General features: G+C 47.2%; 1 protein-coding gene across 13 annotated transcripts in view; it reads left to right on the forward strand.

Annotated features, from left to right (window-relative positions):
- The window catches only part of SNPH (syntaphilin), a 42,224-nt gene that overhangs the window by 3,240 nt on the left and 19,524 nt on the right, over positions 1-19,460 (forward strand). For 2 of the 13 annotated variants that reach the window (XM_055372402.2, XM_063702424.1), the window contains exon 3: positions 14,298-14,379. The exons of the other annotated variants lie outside the window; for them this stretch is intronic. The gene's annotated coding sequence lies outside the window, so the exon portion shown is untranslated. The remainder of the gene's footprint in view (positions 1-14,297; positions 14,380-19,460) is intronic. 13 annotated transcript variants of the gene reach the window in all.

Raw genomic sequence — 19,460 nt, forward strand, 5'->3', positions numbered from 1 at the left:
GGATCATCCTCTTCCGAAGGTTTCGCTGCCTCTTCATGCATACCTTGCTGATGCTGTGAGCTGTGTGTGCACTTGCGGGTGTGAATAGGGGTTTGGAGAAGAAAAAGCTGTGAACAATTTACGGTGAGAGATCAGGCATTTCTCCCAGGTGATTGGTGCAGGGTACTTCCTGGTTGAAAACTGTGTGAACCAGGAATGGAGAGTTTTCCTTTCACCATGAGCCCTGCTTTGCTGATGTTTGGTGGATGCCCCTTTACCGAGGATAATGGTTAGGCCTGAATGACAGTCAGGACAGACACACTTTTTTAGTCTTCTTATGTGTTGTGCTCTGTTTTACACAGGTTCAATAATTTACTGCTCAGATCATCCCATTATGTAGGCACTATATATAAATTTACCCATTTTTATAAGTGAGAAAGCCAGGGCAGAGAGGCGAAGGGTCTTACCCAGAGTCGTACAACCAGTGTATCATAGAACCTAGAAAATGTTTAGCTGGAAGTGCACTGGACTGGGTGTCCAAAGGGTTGCTTTTAGTCTGAGCCCTCTCAATGACTGAATAACCTTGGGTCAGCCAGTTTCCCTCCAAGAGTTCCCATCCCTCAAATGATCTGCATGCATCTACTGGCTCCGAAAGGCCTACATGCACCCTTGTTCCAGTATTGGAGGTGGAGGGGATTCCTTAACTTGCTAAACATTGACCAGCATTTGTCCTTATTTATTAGCTAGGCCCTGGGCTAAGTGCATAGCATGCAGGAAAGAGTAAATTGTGAGTCCTAGTTTCAAGAAGCTCATATCTAACAGAGGGAGACAGATACCTAAATGTGTAGATATGAGAAAACATCTGGAAGCTATAAGACATACTGATATGTGTGTGATGGGGTGGGGGGACAGAGAGAGGGGGATGATCTTTCCTACGGAGTGGGTCAGGAAGGCTTTTGAGAGATGATGCCATTGTCATCTCTATTTTTGGCATTGAGCTTGTGAATAATAATTTAATAATAATAGTAAAGGGTTCTACTCGATTTAGAATGTTTCCAAACAGCCCTAAAGACTTGTTGGCTCCTGTCCTCATCAATCTAGAAGGTGGACACGGAGTCTAGGGGACCATCCAAGCTCACGCTGTAACACAATTTTGATGGAACTATCTGTTTGTCCCAGGTAGACCAGAACCTTTCCTGTCCTTAAAGCCTTCTAGAAGCAGGATTTTGAAATTCTTCTGACAAAGACTGTCTTGTGCCTATAATCATCTGATAGGCTTGGGGAATTCTTCTTCATGTCTATTCTAGGCATCCCACCTGTCTGGAGGAATGCCTAACACCTGAGAGGTGAAGTCATTTGCCTAACATTACTCAGCAGGGCTTGGTTCATAACTCTAGCCTAACAGGGATTGCATTTCTAAGCCACATGGGGTCTTTCTACATCTAGGCCACCAGAAGCCCCAGGTGCCAGTTCTCCATTTGATAGGCAGCTGGTGCTGTGGGAAGTCTCGATGCAGGTGATGTGAAGCTCAAGCCAAGGGCCATGGAGAGGCTGAGGCCTGTGCACCCCAGGCTGCTCTGCATTAATGGACAGATATTTATGACGTGTTTGTCGCATACTCAGCACTGTCCTCTGAATTGAGGGGCTGAGCCAACCAAAAGGGAGTGGCTGGAAAGCAGCCTGGCGCAGCAGGAAGAGCCAGCACCGAGGAGTCAGTAGACTTGGGTCCTCACCCCAGCTCTGCCGTTGACCCACTGGGTGGTCTTAGGTCAGACCCTTTGCTTTTCCATGCCTGCAAGATGGGAGTCAGAGGTGATGCTATCTAAGAGCCCTTCTAGCTCTGAGTGGCTGACAATTCAGAAACTCTTTCTTCTTCTTCTTCTTTTTGTTTTTTGGAGGCAGAGTCTTGCTCTGTCACCTAGGCTGGAGTTCAGTGGCATGATCTTGGCTCACTGCAACCTGTGCCTCCCGGGTTCAAATGACTCTCCTTCCTCAGCCTCCTGAGTAGCTGGGACTATAGGCATGCGCCACCATGCCCAGATAATTTTTGTGTTTTTAGTAGAGAGGGGGTTTTACCATGTTAGCCAGGCTGGTCTCGAGCTCCTGACCTCAGGCAATCCATCTGCCTTGGCCTCCCAAAGTGTCTTTCTTCTGTTCTGTAATGACTTTAGGGGGTAGAAGGGTGGATAGGATACATATAATTGTTACTTGAGGAAGAATAAGATAAATATAACAAAAGGCATGAACAAATGCTTTGTGGATTTGCTGGAGGGAGAGGGGTTGGGAAAGACTCAGTTCAAAAGCAACCTCTTCAAAAATAGAATGATGCAGATATGGTTAGATGAAGTTATGAGTTTTTGTTTTTTTGTTTTAACCAAGAGGAATAACAGAAGATTGCTGTCATACTGGGACAGGAAGTCTGTAGCAGCGCAGTGGGTCTTGGACTTAGATTTCACAAAGACCAGTGCATTTGGGAATCCATCTTCAGTTAGCTAGCTTTTTATTTTACCAGATGAGGACATTCAGATGACACTTAGGGTTCTCTTTACCACCACTATCATAAAATAAGAGAAAGAACATTTTAATATTTCTATTCCCCCAAGTAAGAAGGCCATGTTATCAGGGGGAAAATGGTATTCCTTCAAATTGAATACTTTTTGCTTTGTTAAAAACTCACTGCATTGTCTGTATTTTCCTCATTTTTGCCACAGACTCGTGTTCTCGTGTTTGGCTCTGAAATTGGGCTGCTGGGGTTTGAATTTTGGCCCAGTTATTTTTTTCCCTCAGAGCTTCTGTTTCCTCACCTGTAAAACTGGGAAATGATGTTGTCTCCTAAGGTCATTAGGAAGACTTTACACCAAAATGAAATATGTTAAGCAAGGGATGTCAAATGTAGTTGTCTACAAAGGTAAAACAGGCCAGTTGGGCTGTTTGGGGATTGTAGCACATTGGAAAGTGCTTGCTTGAAAGAGGCAGCTGCTATCCTGCTCTCACCATTCTTGCCTACAAGAACATGTGCCCAATGTTGTCAGATCTTCTGATTTATAAGACAGAAATCTGCATATTTGTTTGTGACATCTCCTAATTTTTAAAATGTAGCTGATTAGGCATTATTTTTAAATGCACATATTAAAATGTGTATGTGACCGGCCATCCATCTGTGACCTCAGATGTAAAGTTTTAGATGCTGGGCACATAGTGCTCAGTCATTATTGGCTGGCCCACAGATGAAGGCAGAGAAAGGAAGGAAGGCTGGAAAGGCAGCCTAGGCCAGGGAATGCCTTGTTTGCAAGGCTAGGGCATTTAGCCTGACTTTGGCAGCTTGTGATCTTCTGCTTCTGGCTCCCCCAGCTTCAAAGGCCCTGATGGTGCCCCTTCCCTGTTGGCAGCACTGTCAGGATTGAGTCTCTGGGGACTGAGGCCTCCAGATACCTCTGTACCCCTTGAAGCTGGCCCTAGCCACGCCTCCCTACCACAGGGTCTCTGGAAGCTTGGTCGGCAGCTTCAGAAGAGGGAACTTGGCTGGTGGCCTGTGTAGCCTGGCACAGAAGCCACCTTTGAGAAAGAGGGGTGCAGAGAGGCTCCTGGCAGGTCCTCAGTGGGTGGGGTAGTTCCTGTTCTTTGGAAGCCACGCCGGCCTTGCAGCAGAGCTTCTGCTGCCCTCTCCTTGGGTTGTGCTGTGGTCTGGACAGCAAGCAGTCTCTCTGTGGACAGCTCTGACACATGGTCCCTGCAGAGGAAAAGTTGGGATCTGGTTGCAAAGAGAGCCTAGAGTGTTCTTAGAGAAGGACCACAGAGGAGCTCTTAATTAGCAGAAGAAACCCTACCACGGTTTCAGGGCCTTCTAGGATTCAGATTAAAGCCACTGATGACAGTTCACATTTTTTGTGGCTCCAGTTAATCAAATATTCATCAAGCACCTATCATGGTAAGGTTCTATTCTGGCCACGGTGAAGGAATTCAAAGAAGTATTTACAACCATTCATTCAACCAACATATACTGAGGATCTGCCGTACACACAGGCACCAAGATATGGTCCCTACCCTCAGGGAGCTGTTTAGGTTGGTTGGAGGGAAGGAATGTGGGTGGTGCACAGGGCCTGACACATAGAAATATTAACAACAGCTGCCATTTGACTGTGTGTCTTCTGAGTATGAGGTGCTAGCCCTCATAGCACCTATTTTAGAGGGTGGATGGGAACTGAACTGAATCTTCATCTGAAGCACTCAGCACTGTGCCTGCCACACAGTGATATAGCTGGCGTTATTCGTAGCCTGGAAAATTGGGCAGATGCAGAAGAAAGGCAACGTAAAGATGGGACGGAGAAAAAAAGAAGCAGTCAACCAATCCGGGCCCACTTAGCATATGTTATCCTTGTTTTATAGAGAAAGACACTGAGACTCAGAGAGGGGAGGAGATTTGTTCAAGGTTACACAGCGGCTGTGTAGCAGAGCCTACACTTAGATGCCAGTCTCTTTGGCATCAGAGCTGCGTTCTTCCCTCTAAGCCATACTGCCTCTAAAGAAGTGATCGGTGAACAAAAAATAAATAACTACCATTTGTTGAACACACACAACAGGTGAGGCACTGTGCTGCTTGCTAAGATAGGAAGTTTTTTAATAGTTGAGGAAACTAGGACCACTAGAAAGAAGAAACTGGCCCAAAGTTATATAAGCACAAGTGGTGGGGTGGGGACTCTGACACAGGTATACAGGATGTGGCTTCCCGCACCGTAGTGACAGGATAGCAGTTTTCAGGGATAAAGGTATTCAAAGTGCAGGCATGGGAGAGAGTGTGGGCTTCTGCATGCCCTGAGAGATAGACACCAGACCAGTCCTTGCAAGTGCCAGCAAGAAAGGCAAATTTTGGCTCAGTTCAAGAGATAAAAGGGAGAAAATTCTAAAAAAAAAAAAAAAAAAAAAAAAAATCTAGTAACAGAACAATGTGTTTTGAGAGCTGGCACCTCATCTCTGGGCTGCTCACATAGGGCTGGATGTTCTAGGAGGAATTCTTGCCATAGGATGGAGTTTGGAAAGGCTGTGCTTGACAGCTGTAACCCAGAAGATCTGGAATCCTAGTATAGGGCTGGTCACAGATGAGGCAAGCAGTGGGTGCTGCTGGCATTCCCAGGAGAAAGAATAGCTGTAGGTTGAGACTATCTGAGAAGGCTTCCCGCAGGAAGAGGAGGAACTAGAAAGGATCTAAAGGCTGGCACTCGGGAAGGGAGCGGAGGAGGACTGTGTAAGGACAGTGAGTCTGAGGACACTGAGCTCTCTAGTCTGGCTAGGCCATCGGTCTGGTGCCCTTCAGCAAAGGGCAGCTCCCTGTCCTTTCTGGCTTTTAAAACGGTGGAAACAGAGGTACAGTAAATCCTGGGTCCTGCGTCTTTCCCAAAGCCTCATTAGGCAGCCAGTTTGGCACCACCTCCCCTGTCTTACTTCCCACACATCCCCTCTGTATGCATTGTAAGATTCGCCTCCCTTCCAGCCTCCCTTTCAGAAGTGGCAGACTTTGGACATGCAGCCCCAGAGGGAGAAAGGGTGTGCCAAACATCTCCTCTTCTGTGAGGCAAGTGTCATGAGGCAAACTACGTCTTCTGACAGTAGCCACCTTCCTCACTGTTGGGGCTCAGAGCCAAAAGGGGAGGAGCCACAGCTCCATCCACTGAAGCCACCCTGGGCCTTCTAGGAGCCACGCGCGTCCTCAGAGTCAGGCCTGGCTCATTTCCAGTTCTGCCACTTGTTAGCCTGGGACTTCAGACAAATTGTGTTACCCCCTGGGCCATTTTCTCATCTGCCAGAGAGAAATCGATTATTCCTGCCTGAGAGGAGACGGGATGATCTGTTGCGGTCCCCTGTGGGAAAGAGCCTGGTATATAGCAGATGTCCCCACAAACACTGCTTCCTCCTGTCTCTATGGGCCTCGATTGCTTTTCTGACCCTCTAAGTCCCGACTCTTGTCCAGGTTAATGATAACAGCTACACTACATGTCGGGCACAGGGGATATGTGACCTTATAGCATCTTCCTGACAGCCCACTTAAGGAAAGCATTATTATAGAAAAGGAAGCTGAGTTATAGGAAATTTAAGCAATTTGTCCATGGCCCACAGCTGTTACATGGTGGCTGAGCTACCAAATACCTGATTCCAGGGCCCAAACTCTCCCTGCCCCTCATTTTGCTTTCTCATTCTCTTCCTCTCCCCATTTCTGTTCTCTTAGGCCTGTGAATGGGCATTCCTTCCTCCTCAAAGCTCAGCTGGGCTCTTACACCAAGGTCGCTAGCCCTGGACCTGATAGGAGTGAGGTGGTCTAAGAGCTAGAGAAGGACATTTTGATAGTTTATGACTTCAGAAAAGTCCCTGAGTGACCCTCGGACGTGTTCTACCCCAGGTCAGCGGTATTTCCTCCCTGCCATTCCTTTCTACCTCAATTACTTTTACTTGCCCTGTTTCCTCTGCCTGAAATTTTCTTCCTACTACTACTGCTATCTCCTCATGTTCAGATCTGTCTCAAGGCCCAGCTCAAACACTGTCTTTCAGGCGACCCACTTCCAACTCCCACAGCTCCTTCACAGAGCCCTGGCTCTTAGTCACCAGCCTAAGCTCTGTGCTCTCAGATGGAGAGGACCTGACCCCTCCACACCCTCCTGTTCCCTGACTGCAGAGACCAGCCCTCCCTGGGTGGCACGCAGGGCCCAGATTGGAGCTGTAGACCATTTGAGCCAACTGTCTGTGGCTTCCTTCTGGAGAGCCCCTTCCCCCTCCACAGGAGGGGGGCTCCTCACTCTGGGGCCGTGTGTTTGAGAGAGAAGGCCTCAGAGGTTGTTAGGCCTGGTGGAGGTCAGTTTTGTAAGGAATCCCTGAGGCCAGCCATCCGGATGAAAAAGCCCAGGATCCAAGCCTAGGCAGCACCGGCCCCCTTGCCCTGCTCTCTGAGTGGTTGGGAACAGAGAGCGCAGGTTGGAGTTGGATACACTTGGACTGCTGTCTCCTTCTCTGCCATGGACTGACTTTGTGACTGGGCAAGTCACTTAATTTATCTGACCCTTAGTACCTCAATAGTAAAAATGGGCATCATAATCATAACCTAGGCCTCCTGACAGCAAAGCTGGCATGAGAGTTAAACTAGATTAGAAATCTTCTATGTGTAAAGCCCCTACCTAGCCCAGGGGCTTTATTTATTAAACACAGTAGGTGCTTAATAAATGCCAGTACCCTTCCATCCGTGTTGTATAGGAATCACTTTATAACTTCCCTACTTTCCCAAAGTGCCAACACATCTTCATTTGGCAGTGAGCTCCCTCCTCACTGGAGGTATTCAAACTGGGTCCGGGTGACTGCAGAACAGGAATGTTATTCCGAGAAACAGAACTTCAGTCAGATGGATGTTGGGCTTTGAAACCTTCAGATTCTTTCCTGTCCAGAATTTGTGCGATTCTGTGAAGACTTGACTCAGATCTCGTTGGTCAATTATTAGAAATCAGTTGGGGTTCGGCTTGGATGTCTGTTTTGCACAGATAAAAGACAGACTTCTGCTGGAGTTGTGAACTAATTGAAGGCTTTCTCCCAAGAGGTGGCAAGGGTAGAAAAAAAATCAGGCCCAGGAGGAAGGACTCCAAGGGATCCTGGAAAGGGAATCTGGCTGGGATATTAGGGGCATGTGGCAAAATGTTTAGGTTGAATTTGGGGAAGGCTATACCACGGCTGCTAGAAATAATTTCCTGGGGCAAGGATTGTTTGATTTGTCTCTGAACCCCCGTACCCAGCACAAACCAGGTACACAGAAACATTCTAGAAAAATGTTGAGTAAATGACAAGAAGCTTTGGTGTCCTTATCAGATGGAATCCTGGGTTGAGGGACTCCTTGGGACTAGAGGCCATGCGGGAGTTTCATACTCTGTGTGTGTATGTGTGTGTGCCTGTGTCTGTGTGTGTCTGTGTCTGTGTGTGTGTATGTCTGTGTCTGTGTGTGTGCCTGTGTCTGTGTGTGCCTGTGTCTGTGTGTGTCTGTGTCTGTGTGTGCCTGTGTCTGTGTGTGTCTGTGTCTGTGTGTGCCTGTGTCTGTGTGTGCCTGTGTCTGTGTGTGTCTGTGTCTGTGTGTGTCTGTGTCTATGTGTGTGTATGTCTGTGTCTGTGTGTGTGTCTGTGTATGTGTGCCTGTGTGTGTGTCCATGTGTATGCCTGTGTGTGTGTCTGTCTGTGCGTGTGTATCTGTGTGTGTGTCCGTGTGTGTGCCTGTGTGTCTGTCTGTGCCTGTGTGTCTGTGTGTGTATCTGTGTGTGTGTTGTGTGTCTGTATGTGTGTGTCAGTGTCTGTCTCTGTGTGTGTCTGTGTATGTGTGCCTGTGTGTGTGTGTCTGTGCCTGTGTGTCTGTGTATCTGTGTGTGTCAGTGTGTGTGTCCATGTGTGTCCGTGTGTGTGCCTGTGTGTCTGTGCCTGTGTGTCTGTGTGTGTATCTGTGTGTGTGTCGTGTGTCTGTGTGTGTGTGTCAGTGTCTGTCTCTGTGTGTGCCTGTGTATGTGTGCCTGTGTGTGTGTCTGTGCCTGTGTGTCTGTGTGTGTATCTGTGTGTGTCAGTGTGTGTGTCCGTGTGTGTGCCTGTGTGTCTGTCTGTGCCGATGTGTCTGTGTATGTATCTGTGTGTGTGTGCCTGTGTGTGTCTGCGTGTGTGCCTGTGTGTGTCTGTGCCTGTATGTCTGTGTGTATCTGTGTGTGTGGCGTGTCTGTGTGTGTGTCTGTGTGTGTGCCAGTGTCTGTGTATGTGTGCCTGTGTGTGTGTGTCTGTGTTTGTGTGTGTATCTGTGTGTGTCTCTGTGTGTGCCTATGTGTGTGTGTCTGTGCCGGTGTGTCTGTGTGTGTGTATCTGTGTCTCTGTGTCAGTGTCTGTGTGTGTGTTTGTGTGTCAGTGTCTGTGTGTGTGTATCTGTGTATGTGTGTCAGTGTCTGTGTGTATGTGTGTTGTTTGTGTTGTTTGCCTGGCTTCCTAAGACAACTCCTGTTTGCTATGCTTTCTGTTTCCTTTCCTCCACCCTTTCCCATCCTCCTCCTTCTAGCTTTATTGAAATATAGTTGATATACAAGCTTCACATATCTAAAGTACAGTGTGGTAAATTCTGATATATTTCTATACTGATGAAACCATCACCACAATTAGGAGAGTGAACATCTCCATCGTCCCCAAAAGTTTCCTCCCCGCTCATCCTCAGGCAATTACTGATCTGCTTTCTGTCAGTACAGATTACTTCACATTTTCTAGTAGTTTATATAAATGGAATAATATAATATGCACATTTTTGGTTTGGCTTTTTCACTCAGCATAATTATTTTGAGATTGATGTTGTGTATACCAATAGTTTATTCCTTTTTTTTCTTTTTTGTTGAGACAGAGTCTCACTCTGTCACCCAGGCTGGAGTGCAGTGGTGCGATCTTGGCTCACTGCAACCTCCACCTCCCGGGTTCAAGCAATTATCCTGCCTCAGCCTCCTGCGTAGCTGAGATTACAGGCATGCGCCACCATGCCCAGCTAATTTTTTGTAGTTTTAGTGGAGACAGGGTTTCACCATCCTGGTCAGGCTGGTCTCGAACTCATATTCCATAGTATGGAGAAAGGATAAATCATCATTTGTTTATACATTCATCTGTTTGTTGATGGACATTTAGTTTTTTCCAGTTTTTTGGCTATTACAAGTAAAGCTGTTATAAATGTATGTGTATAAATCTTTCAATGGACATACACTTTCCTATTTTCTTGGGTGAGTTCCTAGAAGAAGAATGGCTGTATCATTTGGTAAATATATATGTAACTTTTTACTGCCCAAGTGTTTCCAAAGCATCTGTACCATTTGACATTTCTACTCGCAGCATTATGGGAGTTTCAGTTCCTCTACATCCTCATCAGTACATGGTATGGTTAGTCTTTTAAATCTTAGCCACTCTAATAGGTTCGTAATGGTATCTCCTTATGGCTTTAATTGGCATTTTCCTAATAACTAATGATGTCGAGCATCTTTTTGTGTCTATTTGACAGCCACATATGCTCTTTGGTGAGGTATCAGTTCAAGTATTTTGCCCATTAATTTTTAAAAACTGGGCTGTTGGCCTTCTTATTGAGTTGTATGAGAGTACTTTATACATTCTGGATATAAGTTCTTTGTTAAATATATATTTTGCAAATACATTCTCCCAGTGTGTAGGGCTTGCCCCAGAGGGCCTCGTGGAAGTTTCTTGCTCAGTGTGTATGAGTGAGTGAGAGAGACACTGATAGAAAGACTGGTTTCCTGAGAGACTCCGGCTTCTTTTTTTTTTTTTTTTTTTTTTTTTTTGAGACAGGGTCTGACTCTGTCAGTCTGTCACCAAGGCTGGAGTGCAGTGGCACCATCACAGCTCACTGCAACCTCCACCTCCTGGGCTCAGGTCTTATTTTGCAAACAGGGAGCCTAAGTCCCTTAGATGCCGTGAAGGTTTAGTGTCAGAGCCCACAAACAGCTCTGATGTCCAGAGAGGCCTGGCTGGCCCTTGATGCCTTTTATTCTTGTGACCCTGGGTGAGTAAGGTAACTTAGCGTCCCTCATCTTGTGAAGATGGGCACAGCGGTGTCTTCCTGTGGGTGAGAGACTGCAGTAGAGCTCTCCAGCCGACCCTCCCAACAGCAAGGGCGAGGAGTGTGTGTCAGTGCCAATGCCATCAAAAGGCCTTTTGGAGGCAGAGGTGGAGAGGCTAACTATTCAGTAAGGAAGGTTTGTTGAGCTCCACACTGACCAGATTGGGGCATGTACTGGCCGGAGCGGTGCCCACAGCTTTTCTGCTTTGCTCTGAGCTGTGTGGAGCCTGGACGAGGACCTTGTGACTTCTTCTGCCAGACCTCTTTCTCAGCTCATCAGCATCACACACGTGTGCATGCACATATACATGTAGGCTCAGTAACTCCCAAAGGGTGGGAGACTGCTCTACAGGTGGGGATGTGTGTAAACAGCCTGTATCCTACTGGTGCACGATGTGCTCTAGCTGTGAATTCTGTCTCCCTTGAGGCTACACACAAGCATTCAGGCCTGGATTGAACTTGGAAAATAAGTAGGCTGAAGAGGCTTGGGAGAGCTTTCCAGGAAGACAGCACTGCATAGGCAGAAGTCCAGTGAATTTTCAAGATGAATTGCAAAGGAGGTGTGTGGGAAAAATGAGGCTGACAAGGCAGAGGTCGGATTGTCACAACTGCTGTATGAGGTGGGATGTGTTATCTGCACTTTATAGATGGGCAGACTGAGGGACCCAGAGGTCAAGAGAGGTATGCCTTAGGTCTGAGTCATACTCAGTGGCAGAGCTGAGTGTCCTGGCCCCAAGTACTGTGGTCTCCATACTGTACCAGGCTTTGTCCCAAGAGAGTGAGAGGATGGAGCTCCCTCAGGGGCCCTCTTCCTGGTTCCTGGATTGATGGAATGGGGTTCTCAGAACTATCAGGTCATCTGTTTGGCTGCCTGACTTCCCTCAGCAGGTGTTTACTAAGCCTCGATTTCGAATCCAGCTCTGTTCCTAGCACCTGGGAAGACTCCAAGCCTCTGAAGGCATGATGCCCATTCCTCTTTTAGCCCTTGCAGGATAGCAGACACCTAGCCAGGTTCCCAAGCCCAGGGTGCTGCTGTTCACAACTCACAGGCCAGAACTGTCTCTGCAACACTGGGTGGAGTGGGGGGTGTGTTTGTATGTTTTAAGGTGGGTATATTGCCATCCCTGAATAAGGTTCTATTATTGAGGGAGGAGGGATAGAATATTGAGTAGGCAGCGAAGCTAACCCACACAGAGGCCTGGGCGTCATCACAATTCTTCCCTTTCCGTCATTCCCTACAGCTTATCTCTTCTGGGGACCCTCAAGAGTCTACTTCCTAAATTTCTCTTGTAGCCACCTTTACTTCTGTCACCTCCTCACCTCCACTCTCATTTTAACCTCTATAGCCTTTGTTAAAACGTCATCATCCCTGACCTTCTGTCCTGGTGCTTCTCTTCATCTCTTCCCAGTCCATACTTGGTGGAGCTCGTACAGGGTTATCTTCTGTAATATAAATCTGACCTTGAGCCTTAGGCCTGCCTTGACCTTGAACTGTAAACCTGACTTTGACCTTAAACTTGATCAGAACTTTTTTCTGTAAGCTCAAAAGGCTGCAGGCTCAGCCCTTCTCTCTACTCTCCCTATGCCCCTACACTGTGTGGTCTAGCGGTACCCAGCCCCCTGTAGCTCTCTTACTCTTCATGACTCTGTAAATGCTAACCCCTGTTCCTGCACAGAATGTGGAATGCTCCTCCACAGGCAGCTCCTGGGTACCTGGAGAACAACTATGCACCTGTCCTCCAGAGCTCTGCTCAAGGGCACCAGCTTCTGAGTTCTGCAGAGAAGCCCCTCTCTCTTCTGCCCAACCCCTCACTGACACGTGCTTCGATTATGGGACTATTGGCAGACGAGGAAGTGGCACACAATAGACACTTGGTAAATATTGACTGAAACAGCCATGCCAGAGCTGCCACACAGATAGGAAATGCTGTAATTAGAAGGGGGAGTAGCTTTGGGAGGCTTGCTTTCAATCTGGGAGCTAGGCCATTTCCGAGCTTGGCCTCAGTTCCCCGCCTGCATTGCCATGGGGCAGAGGGTGGAGGGTGGAGGGTGGGGGTGAAGATACTTGCCACAGGGCCGGAGAGACATGGAAAAATCATCTTGGATGATTTGTATGTCTGAGCTTGAACACTTTGCCTTTTAAGGCCTTGGCTAAGTGCTGGTGGTTTGATCAAGTAGAAAACCCAGCTAATAGGTGTACATTATGGGTAGGAGAACCAATAGGCAACCTAGCCCTTCGGGAAAGCAGTTTGGCAGCACATTCATACTTTTCGACCCTAAAAATCCATTACCAGGGAACCAGCCTAAAGAAATAATTCTAAATATAGGAAAATAATTATTCACAAAGATACCTATTGTAACATTATTTTTGATAGAAAGTCTAAATGTTCAACAAGGAGGGAGGCTAAATGAACCATGACAGACCCATCAAATGGAATACTATGCAGCCCATAAAATACTTTTTATAAAGGATATGCCATATGGGCGATTCTTAAACTATGGTACATTTTGAAAATATACAAGTTATATTTTTGCCACGGCTGTAACTGTGTAAACATAACAACCCCTTGCCCCCTAAAAATATCTGTGCTTAGAAAAAGGCCAGAGAAGGGGCAGCAATCAAATTAATCAGTGGTTTATCTTTGAGTAGCAAAACTGGAAGGCTTTTAAATGGGTATGTACTACTTTTACAACTATATTTAAAACTTAAAAATTACCCAGTTGGAGCTAAGGGAGCCCATTTTAGTTCGGTACCTTTCTGGTATAAGTTATTCATTTGTCTCTGGGCCTTGGTTTATAACATACGGGAAAGAAATTACTGTTCATCCAGCAGTGTGTGTGCCAGGCTCTTTGCATGCACCACTCAGTTCAGTCTTCACAACTGAAACCCCATTTTACAGATGAAGTTAAAGCTCGTGGTCAGCCCTATGCTAAGAACTAGGTTTCCAGCTTGATTCTGCCCTAGGACAAAGCCCCTGCTCTTTACATCATATCAGGGGCCCCTAGGATGCCTGCTCTCAGGCAAGGGGAGTGAGAGGGACACTTGAGAGTGCTATGTCCACAGCGCCAGTGTAGGCTGAGCCTTTCCCCTGAGTTTATTTTACAAGGTTGGGGAGATCAGTGTTTGCCAGCAAGTGGGAAGAAGAGAGGCTTTAGCTGCATGCAGCCAGAGATGGTGCTCTCTGCTTTACCTCCCTGGCCCCACCAGCCTTTTCCTGAAAAGGATTTCCCCCTCAGCCCAAGTAGCCCATTCTTCTTACCTGACAGCTGGGAACCAACCAAAAGAACATTGCAAGGCTGCATTCTCAGCCTCCTTGTGCATCCCAGTGCCCTGGATTCAGAGCCGTAAGCCTGGGGTTGCAGTCCTGGCCCCATTGCTGATTTACTGGGGGCCTTGGGCAAGTGCCACCCACCCCCACGCTGACCTCAGATCTTCTACCTATAAAATGAGACTGGACCAGAAAAGAGACTCCAAGCTCCAATGCCATGCCACTAACAAACAACACAGACCAGTTATAAGAGCAAGAGTTCTGGTAAGAACTCTGACAGAAAGGAACAACTTCTCAGTCTCAGACAATCATTGCCATGCAGGAATGCAGGCACAGAGCTGAAAGATCTTTTAATTTGTTTGAGACAAGCCAGAAAACATGGATTTTAAAAAAATATGAAATCTCTCAGTTTATAAATATTGACTGAATTGGAATACATATACATGCAGGTCTTCAAGCATGATACGGCCGTGGGCTGCCAGTTTGGAATCTCCGTAGTCACCTGTCTCTGAGCACCTTCCTACCCCGAAGGTAGGCACCTTCTGATACCTGGACTCCTGGTCTACAAACACTTGCTAGGGCCAGTGCTGGGCAGAATAGGGCCCGGGGCTGTGACAGCAAGAAGGTCAATCTGCTGAGAAGGAGGAGAAGGCCCTAAGTTTGCTTTTCTGGACCCCCAGGCTCGCCTTTGCCCAACACTTAGCCTTCAAATGCTCTGTCCAGCTACCTTCTAGAAATCCTATCCCAGCTGTGACATGCACCATGTACCAAGGGCTTGCTGTGTATGCTCAGCAGCACAACCTCCCTTCGTTGTCATGGCAATGATTAACCTCATGTACACACAAGGAAATTGGTCCTGATACTGATGGGCCTGAGGGCACACAACTCCCAGCTGAGCTCTTGCATATAGTCATTACAGCCCTTAGAGGGGACCCTCTGGTGCTATTTTTTCAAAGATGAATAAAACTCTTCCAGCTCATAACCTAGCAGGAGAGACGAGCTCACTAAATAGAACACTGTGTGTAGAAAGGACTATAATAATATAAACAAAGTACCACAAAGCTTTTTTTCCCCCCTTTTGTTGACTTGCTAAGAGGCCTACACTTACTTGGGTGGTGACATCAACCCAGATCAGTGCAGACCCCCTTATTCATTCAGCAAAGATTTATTGAGGGCCTGTGGTGGCCTGACACTAGTCTAGGCATAAGGGACTAAATAAAGCATAAAATGGGCATCTATCCTTACCTCTCTGGAGCTTATATTCTAAAGACATAAAATAAATACATACATAAATATGTTAGCTGTTGCTAAGGACGGTGGAGAAAAACGAAGCATGGGAAGAAAGAGGAGTGCTGTAGGAGGAGGGGTTGTATTTTAAACACAGTGGTCAGAGAAGATTCACTGAGAGGGTGACCTTGGAGCAAAGACCTGAAGCGGGAGAGAGAATACACGGGGCAGAGATCTGGGAGAAGAGCATTCCAGGCAGAAGGAACAGCATGTGCAGAGGCCCTGATGAGGGGATGTGGAAGAAGGCAGGGTGGCTAGAGCAGAGTGAATGAGGGGGAGAGGTGGTGAGGTCAAAGAGATAAGCGGGGGTCGGGGAGGGATGCACAGAACTTTACATCAGCCAAAGAAAAGGCTTCAGCCTCTATTGAAAGGAAGGACCGTTGGAGGGGTTTTGAGTAGAGGAATGACCTGATCCAATTTGTGTTCTAAAAGGATCCCTTTGGCTGCTGGGTAGAGTTTGTAGGAGATAACGAGACCTGCATCATCCAGGAGAGAGATGGTGGCTTGGACCAGGGATGGAGCAGTGAAGATGCCGAAAGGTGTCAGATTCTGTGACTGTGTCGCCTCAGTTTCCTTATCTGTAAAATGCATACACTGTGCAGGGAATAAAAGCTGACAGGCTTTTCTGATAGACGTGAGAGTGTTGGCCTACCCGACTGGAATGATGGGATTGCCATTAACTGAAATGAGGGAAGCTGCAGTAAAACAGATTTTTAAGGCAAAATCAGAAATTCATATTTTGGATGTGTTAATTTTGAGATACTCTGTTAGACCAAAGTGGCGGTGTCCTGAAATCCTGTTGTTTGGTAGACAATGACCGGTTTAGGGTTTTTCTTTCCTTTTCTTGTTTTGCAAGTAGACTTAAGAAAGCATAAAATGAATCTGTAGCCAGGAACCTCTCAGATACAAACGAGTATAGTATTTCAGATTAAGATTTTGGACAGGGAGAAAGATGTAATATACATGAATAACATTGAGAATAAGAATGTATTCAGGCGAATAAATAATTACTGCTATTTACGGAGTGCTGTCCCTATGCCAGGTCCTTGCTAGGCATTTCACACATGTTATTTCTCATTGTGCTTATACTCATGCACAACTGTAATTAGGCCCATTTGAGAGATAAGGAGAATGAGGCTTAGAGGAGTAAAGTGGCATTCCCACTGTCATAAAGATGGTGGGTGGTGGAGTTTGGAATTCAGAGTTCCAAATCCAGTCATATTGGATCTAAAATTCAGTTACATTTGATGCTCAAGCCGTGGTTTCTTTCTGTCGGGTTAGTCTGCCTGTCAGCAAAAGGGGAAAATTTGTTCTGAGATAGATAAAGGGTGGCCGGGTGCAGTGGCTCATGCCTGTAATCCCAGCACTTTGGGAGGCCAAGGCAGGTGGATCACAAGGTCAGGAGTTTGAGACCATCCTGGCCAATATGGTGAAACCCCGTCTCTACTAAAAATACAAAAATTAGCCAGGGGTGGTGGCAGGCACCTGTAGTCCCAGCTACTGGCCGAGGCAGGAGAATTGCTTGAACCCTGGAGGCGGAGGTTGCAGTGAGCCGAGATTGCGCCACTGCACTCTAGCCTGAGCGACAGAGCGAGACTCCATCTCAAAAAAAAAAAAAAGATAAAGGGCCTTTAAAATAGGACATAGTAGTTTGTAGAATCTCCCTTTTAAAACATTTTAGAATGCTTCACTTTGGCTAAATTAAGAGGTAGGGCAGCTTCTCCAGAGAAGGAAAACTTATTAGGAGAGGCATTTATTAATCACCCACCCTCTTCCAGCAAGTGTGAGCCACACTGGGCACTGTTGAGGCCCTGGATCTTATTGAAGGTGAAAGAATTCAGCATGGCATGGGAAGTACCACTGGGAATCAGATGGACAGGGATCAGCTGCTGAGGACAGCAGGGCAGCTGCAGCTGGAGAGGGAGAAGGGAGCTGGGAGGAGGGATGAAGGAGCTGCTGTGAGATAGGCTCCTGGGCTGAAACAGGCACGGTTGGGTGCGCTGGGCTCCGTGTCTCCCTGCTGAGCCCCTGGGAGCTGCAGGAAGATAGATGAACCTTGGCTTCCAACAGGAGCGGCATGCCTGGAACCGTTGGTGGGATTAGAATGAGCTGGCCCTGCTTCTATGGCTCCATTGTGGCCTTTGGCAAGTCTTCACTTTTCTGCCTAGAAAATGTGGCAGTTGGGACTCGATTGTCATGAAATGCCAGGAGAGCAAGAGAGAGTGTGTGTGCACAAGTGACAGGGAGAGAATGCAAGTGCAAGAGACAGCGTGAGTGGTTTTATGGGGTTTCTTGTTTTGTATTACCAGGAACGAGGAAGCTCTCTGATCTCAGGCTGGGTGGGGGCTTTGTCTGTGGAAAGGGGCTGTCGTCGCAAGCAGAGCAGATGACATCTCCACATCCCTTTAGTCCTTTGGTCTGTGTGTTCCATGTGTTCTTCAATCTGACGTGAGCAAAGCACAGCACACACACGGCAACTTTGGGGAGCTCTGAGGGCACCATCTTTCCTTGGGACCCACTTTGCCGACTCCCAGTGAACCATCATCTTGCCCTGCAGCCAACCCCATGCAAAAGTGTTCCTTCTAACATTCCTTTTAGGGAGATCTTTATTTCTCCCAAAGAACCAGTTTTCTTCCTGCCCTCCCATAACCATGAGAACAATAAGACTGAGCATACTTTCCCTTTTGGCATCAGTGGCCAGGAAGCTTGGAATTGAATCTCAGTGTCATTATTGCCACCATGTATTTGTGGTCAGCATGGATATTCCCTTCTTCCCTGGGCCTCTATTTCAATGCATATTTTATTGCATGTCATTTATGAGCTGCCTTAAAATGGTCAGCACTTCTCCTGTCATACCCGTAGGCCTTCCTTCCAAGATTTCTTTACTTGAAAAGGTTCCCTTTGTTCTTTTTTTTTTTCTTAATTTTTGCCCTGATGAGGGCAAGGGTTGTGGTACAGAAGCTTCACTGATAGATTCAGGAGTCTAGCCCCAAGCCCAGGCTCTGTCCGTGACTTTCTGGGTAACCTCAGGCAACTAACATGCTTTTTCTGGGTTTCAGTTTCTTTCTCTATAGAATGATACGTTGTGATGAGGTCTACTCCAGATCCTTTCCATTCTGATTCTCAGAGTGTGTCAGTCCCTGTTGGTACTTGGGGTAAATGCCAGGGGATTAGGCATTTACCTAATCTTACATCCAGGATCCAAAGAATCAAGGCAGAAATCTGGAAAAAATGAGAATTTATAGGGATGGAAGTCTCACCATTTTCCTCATCCTGTGATGCTTTAGAGTTGGAAGCTTGGGAGAAGGGGGAGGGGAGAGAAGCCGGACTGAGACTTGACAGCTCTATCAGTCAGGAAGCCCAGGGAAGCATATGCTGTGGCCAAGGTTGCTGAAGGGCCTCCATCTGCCAGGAGCCACTTGCCAGGCAGCCACCAAGCTGGGGCTGGCACCAGTGCCCCTCCGTTCCTCACATTTCTCCATGGGTGTCTGCAGAGGGGCAGCCGTGGAGCAGCTGGGATGGTGGAAGCATGGGAACCAGTGTTCCCCCTACTACTCCCTACCCAGACGGGAGGCCTGCCAGACATTGCCCTGGAAAGCCAGCCCAGGTCACTTGGCCTAGCAGAGTTTGCCAGTCATTTCAGAGTCACTCATGCCTGGGCCTGCTGATGTCCGCTGAGGTGATAAAGCAAGAATTATTTCTGAAGAAGGGAAAAAGAGAGATCTCCTTTGACAGGTAATAGTGATAGCAAGAAATGTTCAGTCCTCTAATTTCCCAAGAACTGCCCCCATCCCTCCATTCATTACCTTGGTTGGATCCCAAAGAGACAGCAGGGCCAGGAAGGTGGCGCCTTCCTGAGTGAATGCATGAGACAGCTGAGACGAACAGAGGTCAAAGACCCAAGGTCACCAAGATGGACGATGTGATATAGCTCATAGGAGCTGAGGGTCTCTCAATGGTGGGCTTGCACAGCCGCTGGGCTGCTGGGTGGGACGCAGCAGTTGTTGGAAGAGGAAAGAGCAGTGCTCCTCATGGAAAGGGCTTCTCCTTTGCCTGCGAGGCTGATTCTTAGAGGAACAGGGAAAGTCACTGGTTAGGGAGAAGGCACATGAGGAATTTCTTTCTTTCTTTTTTTTTTTTTTTTTGAGATGGAGTCTCCACTCTGTCGCCCAGGCTGGAGTGCAATGTCGTGATCTCGGCTGACTACAACCTCCGCCTCCCAGGCTCAAGATATTCTCCTGTCTCAGCATCCCGAGTAACTGAGATTACAGGCACCCACCACCTCATCCAGCTAATTTTTCTATTTTTAATAGAGACAGGTTTTT

This window comes from Gorilla gorilla, chromosome 21, assembly GCF_029281585.2.
Source record: "Gorilla gorilla gorilla isolate KB3781 chromosome 21, NHGRI_mGorGor1-v2.1_pri, whole genome shotgun sequence".
Classification (NCBI taxonomy): domain Eukaryota; kingdom Metazoa; phylum Chordata; class Mammalia; order Primates; family Hominidae; genus Gorilla; species Gorilla gorilla.